The 21,080-nt window shown below is 39.1% G+C and overlaps 1 long non-coding RNA gene across 5 annotated transcripts; it reads left to right on the top strand.

The window, feature by feature from the left end:
• Positions 1–1,003: 1,003 nt before the first annotated feature.
• Positions 1,004–19,693, top strand: LOC121858134. Of its 5 annotated transcripts, XR_006087362.1 has the most exons (5): positions 1,004–1,043; positions 3,182–3,439; positions 14,974–15,098; positions 16,112–16,333; positions 19,137–19,693. It is a non-coding gene; the product is annotated as an uncharacterized LOC121858134 (long non-coding RNA). The 5 variants fall into 5 exon arrangements; XR_006087364.1 differs by lacking the exon at positions 14,974–15,098; XR_006087363.1 differs by lacking the exon at positions 16,112–16,333.
• Positions 19,694–21,080: the final 1,387 nt, after the last annotated feature.

Genomic DNA, 21,080 nt, shown 5'->3' with positions numbered 1-21,080 from the left:
TTGGAGTTACCACAATGCCTCATATGTTGGTCTGGACATTTACATTCGTTCTTGCACTTAAGACACTTTACTGAGGTCGGGAGAACACCATGAGATCGATAAATTGCTATAATTTCTTCTTTTTAAAAAAAAAATGAATTAACTCCATATAATTGAAGTGACACCCATCGCAGACTTCCATGGTCAGAAATGAATTTGAATTTCGAAATATGAGACTCGAAATAAAAATCAATTTTGATTGGCCCAAAAATACCTTTAATTAAACCAAAAATCATTTTAATTGGTTGCAAAAAAAAACCCCTCTTGATTGGCCGCGTGACGTGTACGGGAACACATGCGCGTGATGATTTATGAAGGAGACACGCTGTGTGGGAGGTGAGGTAGACGATAATGGTGGAAGATTAATGGAAGAAAATAGAGAAAATTTTGGATACTCTATCTCCGTTATTATACATTTGTGTCGGTAATGTAATAGATAAAAATTATCTTGTAATTAGACGTCTTGTATGATACTAGATTAGGGGTAGGAATGTCCGGTGCAAAAGTGTAATAATACCATTATGATGTTAGTGTGTAGAAAAATTTCAACCAATTCAGACAAGTCCTTCTGGTGGTAGCCGTTATCTACACCTTTACCTTTTGCACCAATACGCTGCCTCGTCAAAGAAGAGAACATTCAAGGTGATACTCTCTATTTTTTAATAGATTTTATGTTCGTTAGCTCGTGTTTATTAACTATTTAAAGGTAAATTTATGGCTAGTTCTGTGATGCAAACACCATCAATTCTTCGGCTTTTTCAATCAATTAAATGGTACTATGATTTCAGGCTTGATGATGATGATGATGATGATGTAGGAGATATTGAAGAAGCTGTTGGTGATAATTATGAAGTGGCAATGGTGAGATGACCTGGTGAAATGAGAGATGAACCCTCGTCCTCCCTGTGGTGAAATGAGAGGAGATGATCCCTCGTCCTCCCCGTGGCGAGATGACCTGGTGAAATAAGAGATTAACCCTCGTCCTCCCTGCGTCGCCTCAGTAGGTAAGAGCAACCTCTAAATTATATGTTAACATTTTATATAACTCAATAATTATATCAGTAAGTTTGTTTAGCACATATTTTTTTGTTATTTATGATGAAAATATTTATATAGTTTATTCTTGTTTACCTTAACTAACTAAAACTTTATTATTAGTTTATTACCATGAAATTGGGTAATTTGGTGACGTACTTAATTCAGTGTTAATGTCTTATATTTAACATAAACCAAACCTAATATATCAAACTTTGTCATACTTGAAGGTAAGGTATTGTAAGATGGTTAGGTTAGGTTGGGTTTGGTTTGTTAGGTTAAGTTTGGTTGGTCGGGTTAAGTTTGGCTGGTTAGTTTGTTTGGTTTGTTAGGTTAAGTTTGGTTGGTTGATGATTTGTGGCTTTTAGACAGAGTTGTAAAGTAACAAAATAAATGTTACTTGAGTATTGTACTCGAGTAACATTTTTGGGTGTTTACTTTTTAAAAATTACTACTACAGGTTGTACCGCTCTATAGTCCGGCATTCTGTGGTCCGGAACGATTTTAGTTTGTCCAATAGGTAGATAGGCAGTTTTTTTTTTTTTTTACTAATCTGAATTATTATTATTATTACAGGAGTATTAAATTTTTGCCCCTCAGGCCCCAATGTGGGTCAGTGACCTATGCCCTGGTGGGCTAATCCCCTTAAAAAAAAAGCAGCGAGAAATTAAGGTTTGTTTATATCCGGCAGTTCGGTTGCTCTCTCTCTCTCTCTCTCTCTGCTTGTCTATACAGAGTACAACATTTAACCCTTCAATATATATGAGGCAGTAAATAAGTGTTGCTTTCATATTCTTATGTAGAGTAATGACGATATATTTTCACATGTGCACACTTACATACGAGCAGTCTCACTTTTTTTTTTTTTTACCATTAATGGTTAGCTACTTATATTGTTCCATTTATTAACATTAAATAACATTACAGTTACTTCAAGCAACCATATTAATTTTTTACATTAATTTTACTACAGCTAAACTCAGGGTCTTATTTTCTTCAGTTTTATATGTAGAACCAATCAGTTACTGGTTTCGTAAGCTTTAACATAAACAATGCCGGCAGCCGTCTCGTCTCCTCTAATATTCCACGTATTATTAATAAATTGTATTGTTAATTTTGCACACGTACATTAATTTAATAAAAACAAATTCAGAAACATTAATTAAAATATATATGAACAGTAAATAAGTGTTGCTTTCATATTCTTATGTAAAGTAATGACGATAGGTTTTCACGTGTGCGCATGCGCACTTACATATGCGATCTCTCTTTTTCTTTACCATTATCGTTAGCTACTTCTATTGTTCCATTTATTAACATTAAATAACATTACTTAAAACAACCATATTAATTTTACTACAGCTACAACCAAGGTCTTATTTTCTTCAGTTTTATATGTAGAACCAGTCAGTCACTGGTTTTGTAATCAACGAAAACAATGCTTTGTCATTTCCTCGTGTGTTTTAATATTCTACGTATTATTAATGAATTGTATTGCTCATTTTGCACACATAAACATTAATACAATAAAAAAGACATTCAGTAATAAACAATAATGAATCTTTTGTACATAAGAGAAATGACTCTGTTTACACGATTATGCACGTCGTCTGCACGTTGGCGGGCCGTTCAAACCCGTCGAAATTTAAGTTTCCGCCGTCAAAATTTTTATTTATTTATTTTTTTGTGTGTTCCAATAAAATACATTAAGAATTAAAAACTCACGAAATTTGAGAAGGTACTATACAACATTTAACCCTTCAATATGTCTTCAAAGAGACCATGACGCAGAGAAAGTGGTGCTAGTGCTTCCAGGCATAAGCACAAGTCACTATCTATCCAGGAAAAGGGTGAATTTCCATGGTCCGGCACCGGTCAGGTCCCGACGTTGCCGGACTAGAGAGGTACAACCTGTACTTGGAAATTATAAATAAAATAATTTGTAGAATTTTCTGTGGCCAAAAATACTGTTTTATTTTAAATCCCAGTCAAATAACCTGTGGTTATTAAGCCGGATACTGGTCAAATAACCCCTGCCTATAATATAATAGTTTTACAGTGCAGTGTTGTGTATTATACAGTACATAGTTATTTTTCTTATTTCCAGGAAGTTTCAAGGACCAACAACACATCTCGGTATGACAAGCTAAGACTCAACTAAACAAACTGATGAAACACCTCTGACCTGTGGGACACACTTGTATGTGATGCCATCAACAGCAACTGATGAAACACCTCTGACCTGTGGGACACACTTGTATGTGATGCCATCAACAGCAACTGATGAAACACCTCTGACCTGTGGGACACACTTGTATGTGATGCCATCAACAGCAACTGATGAAACACCTCCGACCTGTGGGAGGTGAGACTTATACAGATATTCTGTTACTTAACATCATGTTATCTAATGCTTGTGTTTATGTACTGTACAGTACTGTAGTATTTAAAACATGAATTACACTGTGCCAGTAAATTATAAATCCTCTTTATACTGTATGCCTTTTCTCAAGAATATCGGCTAACTTTATAATTTAAGCATTTTATCGTTCACTTTCCAGAAAAGAAAACATCCAGTAACAGTATTCCCAATCAAAATTCCTGACCCCTTATCTTGTGTTTGAGTACATGAGGGCATGGCATAGATTTTGTTTAAATTTCATACAAAGATGCTCTTTTATATGCTGATTAAGAATATAGATTTAAAATACACAATCGTGTATTCCTCTGAAAGTGTGCATTTATGTAAATGTTTATAAAAGAGAGAGTGTGTGTTTATATGCATTTGTGTTTGTTTAAAAGTGTGTGTGTGTTTTGTATAAATATTTGAATGTGTTTTAGTGTAAAAGTGTTAGTGTTAAGTATACAAGCACTTGTGTAACATCAGGTATAAAAACAAATGTCAAGATTAGTTATTGCTTAAACTTGACTCAAAATTAACCTTTTGGCCACCCACTAGAGGTGGTCATTGAATTGAATTGAAACAGTTTATTAGCCAGAAAAACACAGATCCAGAGTGGATAATAATAACAATATTAACATGGCTGAGCCAGTTGAGAACCTGAGCTGCACCTGATTATAGTAATATACTATACATTTATCTCAAGGAAATATTATGTAACATTTAGTATCATCTGGAATAGTACAATAACATGGTGGTAATAAGAACATCTCATAATGTTACCACGGTTATCACTTCAATATACCTCAGTGTTCACAAGAGAGGATGCAACTAACCTTCCTGCGTTTGAGGACAGACGGTTCGACACAGCACTGACCCACATTGTGTTCACAGAAGAGGGTATTAGAAATAAACTGTCCAGGCTAAAGGTCCATAAGAGTCCTGGACCTGACATGGTGCATCCTAGAGTGCTAAGGGAGCTGTGCAACGAGCTTGCAGAGCCCCTGAAGATTCTGTTTTGTAAATGCCTGGATGAACAAATGGTCCCCAGTGAATGGAAAGTGGCTTATGTGAGTCCTATCTTCAAGAAGGGCGATAGTCACTCCACGAACAACTATAGACCGGTGAGCCTGACCAGCATAATATGTAAGGTACTTGAGAGCATTATCAGAGATGCAGCGATGGAACATCTACTACGAAACAACCTTGTAAAAGATTGCCAACACGGTTTTATGCCGGGGCGCTCTTGCTTGACACAATTGCTCAAGGTATTGGATATTTGGACCCATATTCTAGAACGGGGTGGTAATATCGACAATATTTACCTAGATTTTGCCAAGGCTTTCGACAGTGTACCCCACGAAAGGCTGAAAATCAAACTGGAAGGGTACGGAATTCGGGGAAATGTCCTAGCGTGGATAGAAGACTTTCTACATGACCGCAAGCAATGTGTGGTGATTAATGGCACGAAATCGTCATCTGTACCTGTAACAAGTGGGGTACCGCAGGGTAGTGTATTGGGCCTGCTGTTGTTTGTTTGTTTCATAAATGATATGCCTGACGTTGTACACTCCTCCATACAAATGTTTGCCGATGTTGGCAAGTTATTTCGGGAAATTAAGAACCAAGCGGACTGTGAAGAGCTGCAGAAGGACCTCTGTGGGCTCCAGGAATGGTCGAAGGAATGGCTGCTGAGATTCAATGTCACGAAGTGTAAGAGGATGCACCTGGGGCGTACCAACGGTAAGGAGGCGTACCATATGTCCCAACGGGATGAAGAAAATGTACTAGTTGAGACTGTGTGTGAGAAGGACCTAGGTGTGTATGTTGACAATGAGCTGAAGTTCTCGGGCCATTGTGAGAAGAAGGTAAATCAGGCAAATAAATTATTGGGTCTTATAAGAAGGTCGTTCAGATATCTAGACGGTCCGTCCCTCGTGACGATCTTCAGGAGTGAAGTGCTTCCCCATCTGGAGTACTGTCACCCCATCTGGTCCCCGAGATATGCTAGGGACTGTCAGTTGGTTGAAAATGTTCAAAGGAGGGCCACCAAACTGGTGCCTGCACTTCGGCACCTCAGCTACCCTGAGAGATTGGAGCGCCTGAACTTGCCTAGCTTATACTACAGACGGGCAAGGGGGACCTAGTTGAGGTTTATAAGCATCTCAGGGGGCACTACTCAGTTGAGTGTCCTTACTTGGAGCTGGCGGACGCTCGCCCCACAAGGGGTCACAGCTCAAGATTGAAGAAGCCGCAAGTCCAGAAAACCGTGAGGGCAAACTTTTTCGGAGTGAGGGTTGTAAACTCTTGGAACAATCTACCAGAGAGTGTTGTGACGGCACCGAGTGTGAGCTCTTTCAAGAGAAGACTTGACCAACACTGGAGCGGGTTCAGGTACATTCAGGAGCCGGTACATGCCCAGTATTTGCCAACAGTGCGTGACAGAGACGTGACCGATCGCCCGGGCGGCTAGCGAGCCGACCTTTTGGTGAAGAATATAAAGGAAAAGAGACGTGACCGATCGCCCAAGCGGCTAACAAGCCGATCAGTGGCGAAGAGGATAAAAGTAAAAGTAAAAGTATATATATATATATATATATATATATATATATATATATATATATATATATATATATATATATATATATATATATATATATATATATATATATATATATATATATATATATATATATATATATATATATATTACCCTATACAGTATACATAAATTACAGTGAAATTGAAGAACATAAGTATAATGGGGGAGCAGTACAGTATGGGTTGTACGGATGTAAGGTTGAACAAGAGGACAGAGCTGTCAGGATTATGTCTAGTTGGCAAATACAGCTACTCCTCGACTTACGACCACCCGGACATACGACCGCCCCAGTCGTACCAAATTTTTTCAAATTACATCTTTTCGAGTCCCGACGTTAGTGATTGCACTGTATACTGACAAAAAAAAATTTTGTAATTCCATTTTAAATTTCTGGCATGCTTAAAGTGAGAGTTTTGTGGTGCTGAGAAGAAAAAGAGACACCCATTTTAGATTTTCTATGTATCATCACATTTTTTACTTATGACCAATTCGACTTGCAACCTGGATTTGGGTCCCTAACCCCATCGTAAGTCAGCAGTGGCTGTATGTTTATTGCAATGATAATTTCCGATAAAACGGTTTTGATGGTACAATAAAAGCTGGTATTGTAAATATACAGCTCCTCCCCGACTTAGACGGGGTTATGGACCCAAATCCAGGTCGTAAGTCTAAAATGCTTAAATAATACATAGAAAATCTAAAATGGGTGTCTCTTTTTCTTCTCAACATCACAAAACTCTCAACTTTAAGCTTGCCAGCCATTTTAAAGTGAATTACAAGCAAAAATTTTGTCTGTACTGACATTGGGACTCGAAAAAACGTAATTTGACAACATTTTGGAACGACTGAGGCAGGTCGTAAGTCGGGGAGGAGCTGTAGTAGGTATTGCAAGAAATATTAATACTTAGACAAAACTGTTATATTTTTTAAGAGATGATTTAAAGGTAGGGAGTGTAGTCTTTGCTCGGATGGGTGGGGGTAAGTTCTTTCACACCGTGATATTTTATGGAGGTCTGGGACTGAGAGGAGCACATGTGTGTGTGTGTGTGTGTGTGTGTGTGTGTGTGTGTGTGTGTGTGTGTGTGTGTGTGTGTGTGTGTGTGTGTGTGTGTGTGTGTGTGTGTGTGTGTGTGTGTGTGTGTGTGTGTGTGTGTGTGTGTGTGTGTGTGTGTGTGTGTGTGTGTGTGTGTGTGTGTGTGTGTGTGTGTGTGTGTGTGTGTGTGTGTGTGTGTGTGTGTGTGTGTGTGTGTGTGTGTGTGTGTGTGTGTGTGTGTGTGTGTGTGTGTGTGTGTGTGTGTGTGTGTGTGTGTGTGTGTGTGTGTGTGTGTGTGTGTGTGTGTGTGTGTGTGTGTGTGTGTGTGTGTGTGTGTGTGTGTGTGTGTGTGTGTGTGTGTGTGTGTGTGTGTGTGTGTGTGTGTGTGTGTGTGTGTGTGTGTGTGTGTGTGTGTGTGTGTGTGTGTGTGTGTGTGTGTGTGTGTGTGTGTGTGTGTGTGTGTGTGTGTGTGTGTGTGTGTGTGTGTGTGTGTGTGTGTGTGTGTGTGTGTGTGTGTGTGTGTGTGTGTGTGTGTGTGTGTGTGTGTGTGTGTGTGTGTGTGTGTGTGTGTGTGTGTGTGTGTGTGTGTGTGTGTGTGTGTGTGTGTGTGTGTGTGTGTGTGTGTGTGTGTGTGTGTGTGTGTGTGTGTGTGTGTGTGTGTGTGTGTGTGTGTGTGTGTGTGTGTGTGTGTGTGTGTGTGTGTGTGTGTGTGTGTGTGTGTGTGTGTGTGTGTGTGTGTGTGTGTGTGTGTGTGTGTGTGTGTGTGTGTGTGTGTGTGTGTGTGTGTGTGTGTGTGTGTGTGTGTGTGTGTGTGTGTGTGTGTGTGTGTGTGTGTGTGTGTGTGTGTGTGTGTGTGTGTGTGTCCATAAATTACAGTGAAATTGAAGAACATAAGTATAATGGGGGAGCAGTACAACATGGGTTGTACAGTAGTAAGGTTGAACAAGAGGACAGAGCTGTCAGGATTATGTCTAGTTGGCAAACACAGCTACTCCTCGACTTACGACCTACTCGACTTACGACCACCCAGACATACGACCACCCCAGTCGTACCAAATTTTTTTTAAATTGCATATTTTCGAGTCCCGGCGTTTGTGATTGCACTGTATACTGACAAAAAAAATTGTAATTCCATTTAAAATGGCTGGCATGCTTTAAAGTGAGAGTTTTGTGGTGCTGAGAAGAAAAAGAGACACCCATTTTAGATTTTCTATGTATCATCTTCGCATTTTTTACTTACAACCAATTCGACTTACAACCTGGATTTGGTTTCCTAACCCCATCATAAGTCGAGGAGTGGCTGTATGTTTATTGCAATGATAATTTCCGATAAAACGGTTTTGATGGTACAATAAAAGCTGGTATTGTAAATATATAGCTCCTCCCCGACTTAGACGGGGTTACGAACCCAAATCCAGGTCGTAAGTCTAAAATGCTTAAATAATACAGTCGGCCCTTCACATACGCGGGTTTAGCATTCACGGATTCGCAAATACGCGGATTGCCCCGCCAGAGGAATATTCTGTACATTGAAGTAATTGAAGTACATTCAAATCGCGCGCCATTCAACTCGCTCGCGGTACCGAACACGGGACACCGCCCGCTCCTGCAACCTCACACACACACGCATAGCTCTCCCTCACTTAGTCAGTCTCGCTGTAACCACACTTGTGTTGACATCAGCATTGTAGTTGCAAAAATATTACATTTCCGTGAATGTATTATATCAAGCACAGTATGAATATAATATCATTGTAATATAACAGTATTTTAACCGAAAACTATTAAAAAACGAGTAACATCTCTTGAACATTGGAAGGTTAGGTGAAGTCTTTTGTTTTCGTCATGTATTTTATCCTATTTTACATTGAAATACATCACGTTTCAGCAAAATTACTATTTATTTCCAAGAATATATTCATTCAGGCACAGTTTAGGTAAAATATACGTGTGATGTAACATTTTTTTAATTGAAAACGATTCGAAAAACACGTACCCTCTAGCCCTGTTCAAGGAGAGGACTGGGAGAAGCTGTTTGGTGCTGCCGATGGCAAGGAAAATGATTTGGATGGATTTTAATGAAAATATTCAGAAATATGGTATCGTAGTATTTATTCAAATCAATTAGGATAGAATATTATTGTAATACAACAGTTAAGGTAAAATATACTTGTGATGTAATATTTTAATGAAAATCCAGTATCGTAGTTTTCTCTTGGTTCAAATTTAATTAACAAAGATTGATGTTTCAAATGTAATGAACAAAAATTTATGTCCAGTATCTATAAATTAACTTTAATAAATGAATACTTTGTTTTACATCGTCCTGTGCTACCATACCATGGATTTGGCTACTTTGGGCTCGCAAGAGATCTGCCCTGGCAACTGTACCGACACTCACAGCTGGTGGTGTGTTGGTGCATCATTTCCATTGTTTACTGGTAGTTACTGGTAAATATTTTTCAACCTAACGAAACTATTACCCGTTTAGAGGTCGACCCCCAATTTTTGCCAAATAATTTGGTCTTAAAAACTCGAACTACACACAGGTATATACGGTAAATAAGGACATGGGGGGCCAGGGATTATTTAGGGGGGGCAGCAATAGTATACGGATTTTTAACATTCACGGGTATCTCTGTTACCTAACCCCCGCGAATGTTAAGGGCCGACTGTACATAGAAAATCTAAAATGGGTGTCTCATTCTCTTCTCAACACCACAAAACTCAAATGAGCTTGCCAGTCATTTTAAAGTGAATTACAAACAAAAATTTTGCCTGTGTACTGACGTTGGGACTTGAAAAAACGTAATTTGACAACATTTTGGAACGACTGAGGCAGGTCGTAAGTCGGGGAGGAGCTGTAGTAGGTATTACAAGACATATTATTACTTTGACAATATTGTATATATTTTTTAAGAGATGATTTAAAGGAAGGGAGTGTAGTCTTTGCTCGGATGGGTGGGGGTAAGTTCTTTCACACCGTGATATTTTATGGAGGTCTGGGACTGAGAGGAGCGCATGGGGGGTGGTCTTAGTAGCTCTGGGTGCCTTAAGTTGTATCTCTGTTTATTCCGGAACTGGAAGTAATTACTGTCAAGCAAGTGATTGATAGATTTTTAAACAAAGAGGGCACAGCAGTAGGTGTTAATATCTTTGAATTTTAACATTTTCAATTTAGCAAATTTTTCGTTTGTGTGATCTGTTTTTTCAAGTAGGTCATTGTCCGTACAACTCTCTTTTGTGCAGTAACCAGAGATTGTGTTTTTGAAGAGCCAGAAACCCCCTATAGTGTGTGACAGTGTATCAGGTGTTGGTAAACAAGATCATGATAGATTTCTTTCATTGCTGTGAGAGTGAGTGACTGTCGAGTGTGATACATGAAACCGCACTGTTTATTGACTTTACTGTGAATGGCTTGTATGTGGTTTCTCCAGTTAATTTTCTCATCAACAATAACTCCGAGGAATTTAGTATTTTGTTCGCGTTTGAGGACTGTATTACCAAGGTACAGGGGGTCCAAGTCTGGGGGTAAGTTTTTCCTCCTGTGAAAGATCGTATAGTGGGTTTTCTCAAGGTTTAAGGTCAGTTTATTACATATTACCCAGGTCCTGACTTTAGTCAAATCAGTGTTCATAGTTCTCATCAAGGAATGGAGGTCTGAGTTGCTGGCATAGAAATTACTATCGTCTGCAAATAAGTTGTATTTTATGAGTGTGCTGGCGTGGACTATGTCGTTTATGTACAACAAAAACAGTTCTGGACCGAGAATGGTGAGGAAAGGTCTCTGTAGGATTCCTCCTTTGTTGTTGATAGTCTTGTCTAGGGCTATTTTAAAGCACAGTACTGTCTGTTCCTGCTGATTGGTTTACTAGTCTCTGTGTGAAGAAACATTTCGTTGTCATTCTGCATGATAATTTTGTAAGCTTAGAGTCATGCTCCATTGTATTGGTGCGTGAAATCTAAAAAGAATGGCCGGGATTCATGTTTTCCATCCCTTTTAAAATTTTGAATGTGTATGAGTTGTGCCTTATTGTGTCTTGTCTGAAGGGTTGTTAGTCCTCAGGCCCTCAGTTTATTTGGATAACCGAGATGACATAGTTCAGGAATTATTTTAGTCACCATGTTGCACCTTTTCTAATGATGTTGGGTCTTTTTGAAGGTAGTGTTTACATGCCCTGTATTCAGTAATCCAGACTGGGACATACTTGAGATCTGTACAGTTAAAGGAGCATTTTCATATCTTTGTATTTGAAGGCTATGCTTTATAATTCCCAAATCTTGATTTTTTTTTTGTCACTATTGCCTCCACTTGTTCTGCCTCCATCAGTGACTGATCTATGACAACACCAATATCTTTCTCCTTATCGACAGTATCCAGGAAAGTGTTACTAACAGAATGGTGGTGATTTAGGTTGTTGCATCCTACATGCAGAGTCTTGCATTTTGTGTTGTTAAAGGTCTTTTGCTAGTCTAAAGACCATTTGAACAGCTTGTGCAGATCTTTTTGCATGGTTGCAACATCGTCTTGACTTGCAATCTTCCCAAATATCTTCATGTCATCCACAAACCTAACAATATGTCTTGATATAATTTCATGTCATTTATGTAGATCTCAACAGGTTGGATTCAAGAATAAAACTTTGTGCTATACTACTGAGAAATGTTTTCCATTCTGAATGTACTCCATTTATGACCACCCTTTGTGTCTTGTCATTGAACCTGTTGTTAATGCACTTCAAAATTTGGCCTATGATTCTATGTGGCTGGATTTTAGAGACTACCTGTGAATTGGGACTTTGTCAAGTGCCTTAGATAAGTCCACGTATTACGCCCGAGATCAAAGGTTTGCTTGACCCCAAATAAGATAAAACAGCACACTTGCATCAGAAAACAGTCAGGATAAGTCAGTTCAGAGACTCCGTTTCACCACGGGTATCAAAATTTTGACAGTGACTGTACTACTCATCCACTGGTAGACCTTGGTCCATGTAATGTGTTACCATTTCAAGGAAATTGAATAAGTGTGTCAAACAGGATATTCTCTATGGAACCGTGTGATACATTGATCAGACTACTCGGTTAGGTGTTGGAAGATTGTGTCCCTCAGAATTTTCTCAAGAATTTGTGCATATAGTGAGTTGACATAAAGCAAGGGTCAGGTGGTTGTTGGCCAGAGTTAATTTTTCCCTGATGTGGACTTTGTCCACCATTGCTACCTATGTTGTCAAGAGTATATCCAGAATGTTTTTTCTCTAGTAGGTTCCTTCATGTGTTGTGTCTTGAAGGTCAAGGTATGCTCCTCAGCTTGTATGGTAAGAGTCACCCAGTCTACTGTCTGTTCTGGATGACATTGGAGTCTGCCACTTCTCCCTGTGAGGTTGAGTCAGCCTTATAACACACACCTACTGTCACCTTGCTTTTTGTTCTCTGCTATTAGTTCACACCAAAAGTAAATTTGGACGATTTAGTTTCATTCGCTCATCATTACTGGTTATTGTCAGGTGCTCCATGACACAGTAGTACACCACCACCTGTCCTTTCTGGATGGTGAGTGATAACCTGGTAAACACATCTTCTCAACCCCAGGATGTCTGCCTGTTCTGTATCCACCTATGCATTTAAGTCCAGTCTTATTAACTAGACTGGTGTCATTCTTGTTTCATTCAGGATTTTGTTCTCTCGGGGTTACTAGTATTACTTAAAGCTACACTTGTGATGTGCAACACCTATACAGTATGAAGTCCCACATTTCTCACTGTCTCTCCTTCCCTCCTCCACCTCAGGTTCTTTATAATGCGATTGTCATTGTGTTTGTTTATTTGCAATTGTTCTCGTGACATGTTATGTTAGTCAGCCCCAGGTGCCACGTTATCACTGTGTAACTATTTCTTGTAAGTTATTTAATACTTCCTGCACTGATTGTTGGAGTTGTCTCATTTATTGCTTTAGTTTACTGTATCTTGTTCTTTATCTTCTACACTAGTAATACAGGTACACCACCAATTTTCCGGCACCTTTGGTTCCTGAGCCTTTCCGGACCATCCGTTTTGCCGGATTAACAGAGGTCATATATAATAATTAAGCAATACACCTTTGAACCACTTGGTATACACCCCTTCCCCCCGGTATTTTTAAAGCACCATGGCTGCTAGAAACTCATCACTCTATCATGTTCAGTACTCTTACTGTCTTTCAATGTTTTTCTAATGCACACTTGCTTCTTGGAATCACTTTCTGCATAGAATCTCGTTACTTTTTCTCTTTGCTTCTTTATATCACACACAGTTGACGAACCAATACCATACTGATCACACACCCGTCACACCGAAACACTACGGTCGAGTTTTCTCAAGAGTTCCACCTTATCTTGTATCGATGTGGACTGGTGTTTACGCTTTACACCACCACTGACACTTGTACTTGCCTTTGAAGCCATAGCTGGGGTTAAATATGTCCAAAACAAGCTGAGAATTACACAAAATCAAGAAGCTACCACCAGCAACTGCAGAATAAACAAAGCGAGCGCGGTTAACACGTAATGCCATCTGTGGGCAGCCCAGTAAACTAATCTGGAGGTCAAGGGAATTTTGTCCTGGTTAAAAGAGGTGCCGGACCATCCGTTGCCGGAAAATCGGTGGAGTACCTGTAATTAAGTCCCTAACTTGGTCTTTTTGTGTTTGTATATTAGTGTCAAAGTATTTATGTTTAGAGTACACCCACCTCTCGTTTTACGCGGGGGTCACGTTCTTGAAAACCACCGCTTAATTAAAAACTTCTTAAATTAAACATAAATTTCCCATAAGAATACATGTAAATGGTACAGGTTAAGGGAACCATCATATACCACACAGGGTACGAACAGTGCTCTCACTTAAACCAAGCATGCGGCCAACACACACATACTCCTCTCTGAAGGCCGGTGATCACATTTAATTTCACGTCCATTGTGATTGTTTTTCGTGCCTTTTTAGCTTTAGGCGTCCCAGAGGCAGATGGGTGTTTTACAGACATGGTCAATGGGGGAAACGGCGTTTAACACTAAAAAGGTACGTGATAAACACAATGCAAATTGGAGCACAGAGAAGTAGTAGTGCTGGTGTGAACTGAGAAAGTGATACCCGGGAAGCTTGCTGGACGTGGTCAAAGTTTTTGTACAGAATACTTCATTATCTTCACCATTAGAAGTAATTATCTTTATTATTACATTATTATAATTATTATTATTAATAATATAAAATTGTTGATGTTGATATGACTGCAACTTTATAGTCATAACTTACAAGTACCTCACCAGGCATCACACGCGACTCCACTGCCAGACGACCAGGTGAATACACGATGCAAATTTAAACTGTCTTGAGCGCGTTATTTAAAAAATAGGTGCGTTTAAATTAGCTTTTGGTATTAACTGAACAATCGCGTTGTTCCAAAAACGCTTAAATCAAACGCACGTAAAACGAGTTACCTGTATATAAAGTAAAAGAATAAAATCATTTTAACACCTGTGCTGAACTGATATTCCAGCTCAGGAGTGCCACAAGAAACGTGAAGATTAGTTATTACAGAAAAACAAAAAAATTTAACCCAAAGTTGATTGTAAATACATAATGCCGCTCAGTCTCATATTTTCTCTCTTAATTATATTAATAACTTTAAGCTTTGCATAAATCATTGTTTATCAATTTTGATACCTTACAAATACTACTTTCTTTTTTACTTTTTCTACTTGTGTGTTTCACTTCAATTAATTTAACTTTTGTTTTGTTTTTAAGTAGTTTTGAAGAAAGCTACTTTATACAAATTTTAATTTGTACAAAGCAACAGTGTAGTACTGTACTTTATTTTAAGTAATACTTCCAGGTACTTTCTCCATCACTGTTTAAAGTGGATCTGAATTGAGCTGGACCTGATGTGAACTAGACTAAAGTGGGCTGGACGTGCAAGTGAAGGAGATCTGAAGTTAACTGGACCTAAAGGACTAGATAGTAATTAATTACTATTTTCTGGTACTTTGAATATTAGGATGGTTCTACAGGCATTCCCCAGTTTATAAGAGAGTTCTGTTCCTGAAAAACCTTTAGTAAATCAGATAAATTTTCCCATAGACTTCCATTATAAAAGCCGAGATACTTTTCTATAATGAAAATACTAACCCAAAATGTCTTAACCCTTAAGCCCCGGGTTACGTTCCAGAACGTCTGCCTATTTTCCCATGACACAGAAGTGAGAGTTAACACTGTGGTGTTAATAACTTTACTAAAGTGAGGATATTACTTCAATAATTATGTAAGAGATAAAATCACAAAGTAACTTCATGAAATTACCGTTTACTGTATCTTAAAGTATAGTTAAGTCTTAATGATCAAATTTTTATGTAAAAAATTGGGGTCAAACTATACATGCATAATATTTTTGAGGGGTTACAATTTATGCATTTCCATGGGTCATTTACAGTGAATGATAGTACCTGGTGCAGTACGCGCTTATGGTAGGTTAACCTTACCAGTAAGCTCCTTTATCCTGGGCTTGCCTACCGACCCCAAGATCCTATGTGGCTACAGGAAGAGCAGAACCTTTCACTATACAGTATATGCTGGTTTAAATATACAAATGCCTGATAGAATTGGTTTCGATATTTTTCTTTGCATCTGTTTAAATTACTGGGAGATTATCAACTTTCCCCACCTGTGAGCTGTATGCTATGTTATGGTCAGAGTGAGGGAAGATTGGACTAAAGTTAATTGAGAGGGAAGACTGCTGGAGACATAATTGAAGAGTATTACAGTGAGGGTGGGAAGGCTGGTGATATGAATTAAAACTATTCTCAAGTAATGTATATGTGGGAGAAACTTGACTAGAACATAAGACTTTACTGTACTGTAGCAGAAGAAGAGTGAGGAAACACCTTAGGATAGACTGAAGTTTTATACAAGCAAAGGAAGGATATGTGCCACTTAATCTGCACTGGATTATTTTTTTAATTTCTTCCACATCCTAGGTTTAGGTTTCACTTCTTCAGAACTCAACCATAAAGAGAGTCACCTATCAACTGGAATCAACTGAATCTGACCATCTTTCCCCGACCTTTAGGACGGGGTCAGAAGTCTATTCTGGGAAGGATGTTTTTGGACCAGCATGCTTGTTTGTCCAGTGGTTCCAGGAGTCAGGATCCTCTTGAGGGAGAAACCTGGCCCTCAGACTTGGCATCAGCCAGGTTCAGGTGTAACGGGCCGAGTTTTCTCTTTTAATAATTTACCATTCAGATATTCTTTTCTGTTAGTATTCTATTTATTCATATACTTATATGTTCGTTGTAGCATTCTTTCCAATGAGTAACCTGTTTTATATACTTATCCTTCTTCAATTCTTTACATATATACTTATTCTTATATATTCTTGCTTATATTCTTACATGTTCTTTATCTCTATATACCTTCTATTCTTATATATTCTTATATAAGTAACTCTTATGCTTCTCTTGCTTATATTTTCCAAGTCAATGTTCTTTCTTTTCATTTTCGTTCATATATTATAATCTCTTCCATTTATTTTGTTCTAGTTATATTCTAAACCATGGATTAACCTGGGAAACCATGTCTTTCTTATTACCACACTTATTATACTTACAACGGTAGACCTGCCACCACCCAGGATTTTTCTATAATATAACATATCTTAGTTAACTGTTAGGTAGCGAGCTTCTAGGCTTGTGAGTTAGTTATTTTCTGAGAACCAATGTGGGAAAGGATAAAGTGGTGATACTCGTAGATTACTAATTCAATATTTATTAACACAGTGATTGGATAAGATGCATCTTAGATTCACTCAGACAAAACAGAACTGCAATTTATTTATTAAGTCATCAAACACTTCAAGAACTTATTACCTCATTAAATACCTCCAAATACTTATTACTTCAATCGACAATTGTGGTATTATCACTCTGCCAAATGATATTCAGTACTGGGTATACACCAGATATCACTGGACCCTCAGGTCTTACCTTACCAAGTAGCAAATTAACTCTTCACTTCTTGGTTATATCATTATACTCTCAGATTATCATTTCATGGTCACTACCGATGAATACATAGCACACTGGACAACTCCACAATTATCGCAACATACAATACCTCCTGTTAATTCTCAAGGAACAACATGGCACTTTTAACTCTCATTCAGTGGTTCAATACTTAACCTGGGATACTATATTTCGGCTAGTTATCCCCCAAACAAGATACAATAATACTTAGGCCCATGTAACTGTGAGGAGTGCTCCAGGGTAACGCTGGTCTCTACAACAAATGAAGATCGCTGTTAGGGGTCGGTTGTAGACAGACACACGCCCAGGGAGCTGGTGCCTGATTTGCAGGAAACGGACTTCCCAGTTTAATCCTGTCGAATTAACGGCATCGTCCAACCCGGTTACCGACCCACGTTAGCCGATGAGTATTCAGCTCAACACACTGGAGAGACGTTGAGGAAGAGTCACGAATGCCTAAATGCCTAACTTCAACTATACAAAACATACGTCTGGCAACGGTTCAGACGATATCTAAATCTCTACGTTACTTGACTTAATTGGCACAGAATTCACTATGTTAACACCTGAACACTGATATTCACAAAATTGACCAAGTTAAACTGAATTAATAGGCGGCGGGGAACACACGTTAACATACCTGAAGACGTTGAGGAAGAGTCACAAATGCGTGATTCTCCCTCGTGTAGAGGTATATACGTGCACCAGCGGGGCAGCTTGGGCCTCCGTATTCATACCAGAAGGGTCGATCTTACCAACAACATAACTTCTCTACCATTTTGGATCACTGTAAACTTAGTTATGAACTCCAGTGTTCTTGATCAGGGTAATTTCCTATGTCTATTCATATAATCTAATCAGAGGTTGAGCTTGCCAGGAAAAGGTGGATTATACACGTCGATAACATTAATTCTGCAAGCAAAGGCCTGAGGCGAACAAGGAGCTATTCACGGGGAGGCGCTACATCTTGGAGATTATACCAGTTGACAGAATAGTTCAGGAAATTAATGACTTTCTCAAATAGACAACTGCCACTAACTAAACTATAAACATCAGATTCTCTGATGTCGGGGCAACAAAATGATATAACTTCAGGCGCGATCAGAAACTCATGGATACCCCCACGGACGACATAAAATACGCCACTAGCTGGCAAACTCGACACTCACTCACTTGACACGTTTTACTAACGATAAGGACAGTTGAGGCGTTCTACCCCACTCACAATGGATCTTGAATGTTCCCACTGTAAACAGACATATCTAGGTTGACTCAAAACAAGGGTGTTCTCTCTCACACTCAAATTCATTTTATAGAGAGGTTGGTTTCAATAAGTCAGAGAAAATGGGATAACGGAGGACTGAGGTGTCTTGAAGTGATAAGAAAACGGACTCCTCAGATGGAGGACTCAACGAAAGCCGAGTTATATGTTTTGTGGGCTATTGAGCGTAATATGAATCATTTGATTTTGGTGCTAACTGACGTGTAAGACCGTGGTCGTGACAACACCACCTGTGTTTTTTTACCAGGTATGATTGGTAATGAGTAATGTGCTGTATGAGTCGAGCACAGTATGATTAGTGGTGAGTCAAGAGCTGTATGAGTGATAGTGAGTCGAGCGCTGTATGAGTGATAGTGAGTCGAGCACAGTATGATTCGTAGTGAGTCAGGCACTGTGAGTAATCTACTGTGTGTATGATTGTTACTGTGTCATGTGCCATATCATCCCATCAATCATCCACCTCCTGTGTGTGAAATGGTGTACTTCCAGGTATCACATATCATGCTGAGTGTCTTGGGTCGTGCACAGTTGATGCTGTATGTGTTGCTTATATCATGTTTTGGGTATTTTGATGCTCTCTCTCTCTTTGTTTATCTTTCTCACACACACACATGCAAAAAAAAAAACCCTAAACTAACCTAACTTAGATACATAATGAGATCATTAAAAGTTGAAAGTCACCATCTCTTCTCTCAACAGGTTGGAGGGAGGCATAAGGTCGAGCATGACAACCATTACTGGTGTTGGCTGGGCAGAAGCCGTCACTTGTGCACCAAGATGTCTTCACGTTTTAGCTCTCTGGTCTGTAGTCTCAAATGTAAAGTATGTTGAATATTTCTCCTAAGTTAAGATGCAAGGTTGTATCTGATTGTGTGATTCAAGGTGATGGAATCTCAAAGGTATGTTGAATATTTCTTATAAATTAAGATGTAAAAATGTATCTGATTGGTGACATAAGATACAACATTGGTCAAGGATGAGTTGTCCTAATTTATTTAGTATGGATCAGGAAGCTGATTCTAGGACTGTAGTTAGCCTGATTAAAACTCGGGCCTTCGTTGATGAGCAGCAGCAATTTGACAGTAATTACATAAGATCATCGGAATCGTCTTAGTGATGTGCAAACCGATAAAGGATTTTTTAATGCTAGATGCGATTGTATTTTTTAAAACTCAATCTCCACTGAGTTGGAGGTACAGCCCAGGTCAAGAGGCCTACAACCACAAAATCTTTGTCATAAGACAATTTTTTTTTTTTTTACGGAGTTGTGGTCACTGCTGTGATTAGCCACCCAAAGGTCAACCAGGTAGTGTAGTACTGTGCCTTTAGTTAAATCAGTTGATAGTGTCATCAGTGACTGCGGAACAGGTTGTAAATACTTAGAGTGAATACAAATTGGCAAGCAAGCTGTTAAGGCACCACTGCCACAGAGACTTTTATTTTGTATTTGTGCTCTCTCAATGACTGAAACTGTGCCTAACACCATTCACAGGGAGATACAATAAGTACTTTCAGAATAACACATAAATGCCTAAATCATTCCTTGGAAACCAATAGTTGATAAGTAATTAGCACTGCCCTGTGGTACCCCTTTTGTGACAGGTACAGATAATGATTTAGTGCCATTAATCACCACACACTGCTTGCAGTCATATAGAAAGTCTTCTATCCACGCTAGGATATTTCCCCAAATACCGTACCCTTCCAGTTTGATTTTCAGCCTTTCATGGGGTACACTGTTGAAAGCCTTGGCAAAATCTAGGTATATGTTATCGATATTACCACCCCGTTCCAGAATATGGGTCCAATATCCAATACTTTGAGCAATTGTGTTAAGCAGGAATGCCCCGGCATAAAACCATGTTGGCAATCCTCTACAAGGTTGTTTTGTAGTAGCTGTTCCATTACGGCATCTCTGATAGTACTCTCAAGTATTTTACATATTATGCTGGTCAGGCTCACCCCTCTATAGTTGTTCGTGGAGTGACGATCACCCTTCTTGAGTATAGGACTCGCATAAACCACTTTCCAATCACTGGGGACCTTTTGTTCATCCAGGCATTTACAAAACAGGATCTTTAGGGGCTCGGCAAGCTTGTTGCACAACTCTCTTAGCACTCTGGGATGCACAATGTCAGGGCCAGGACTCTTATGGACCTTCAGCTTTGACAGTTTATTTCTAATACCCTCTTCTGTGAACATAATGTGGGTCACTGCTGTGTCGAACCGTTTGTCACCAAACGCAGGAAGGTTAATCGCATCCTCTCCTGTGAACACCGAGGAAAAGAAGCTGTTCAATGTCTCGGCTTTATCCTAGTCAGAATCTGCGTGACTACCATCTTCAAGCCTCAGGTCTGATACTCCTACTCGCATTTTTAATTTCGACTTTGCATAGCGGTAAAACGCCTTTGGATTTGTCTTGACCTCACTTGCAACCAGCCTCTGGAACTCCTTTTCAGCCCTTCTACACCTACCTTTGCTTGTTTTCTGGCTCTTGCATACATCCTCCTGTCCTGCTCTCGCATGACCCAACCTACGTCTTGAATTCTGAGTTTTCTTCTTAACTTTATCGACCGCCTCATGGTTCATGTGTAGGGACCCCCTCATATTCCTAGAGGCAATGGGTTTGGTCTTGGGTATATA

Source organism: Homarus americanus, unplaced genomic scaffold (genome assembly GCF_018991925.1).
Source record: "Homarus americanus isolate GMGI-L3 unplaced genomic scaffold, GMGI_Hamer_2.0 scaffold55499, whole genome shotgun sequence".
NCBI classification, from domain to species: Eukaryota; Metazoa; Arthropoda; class Malacostraca; order Decapoda; family Nephropidae; genus Homarus; species Homarus americanus.
Note: the sequence above shows the minus strand (reverse complement) of the source record. Positions and strands in the feature narration are given on the sequence as shown.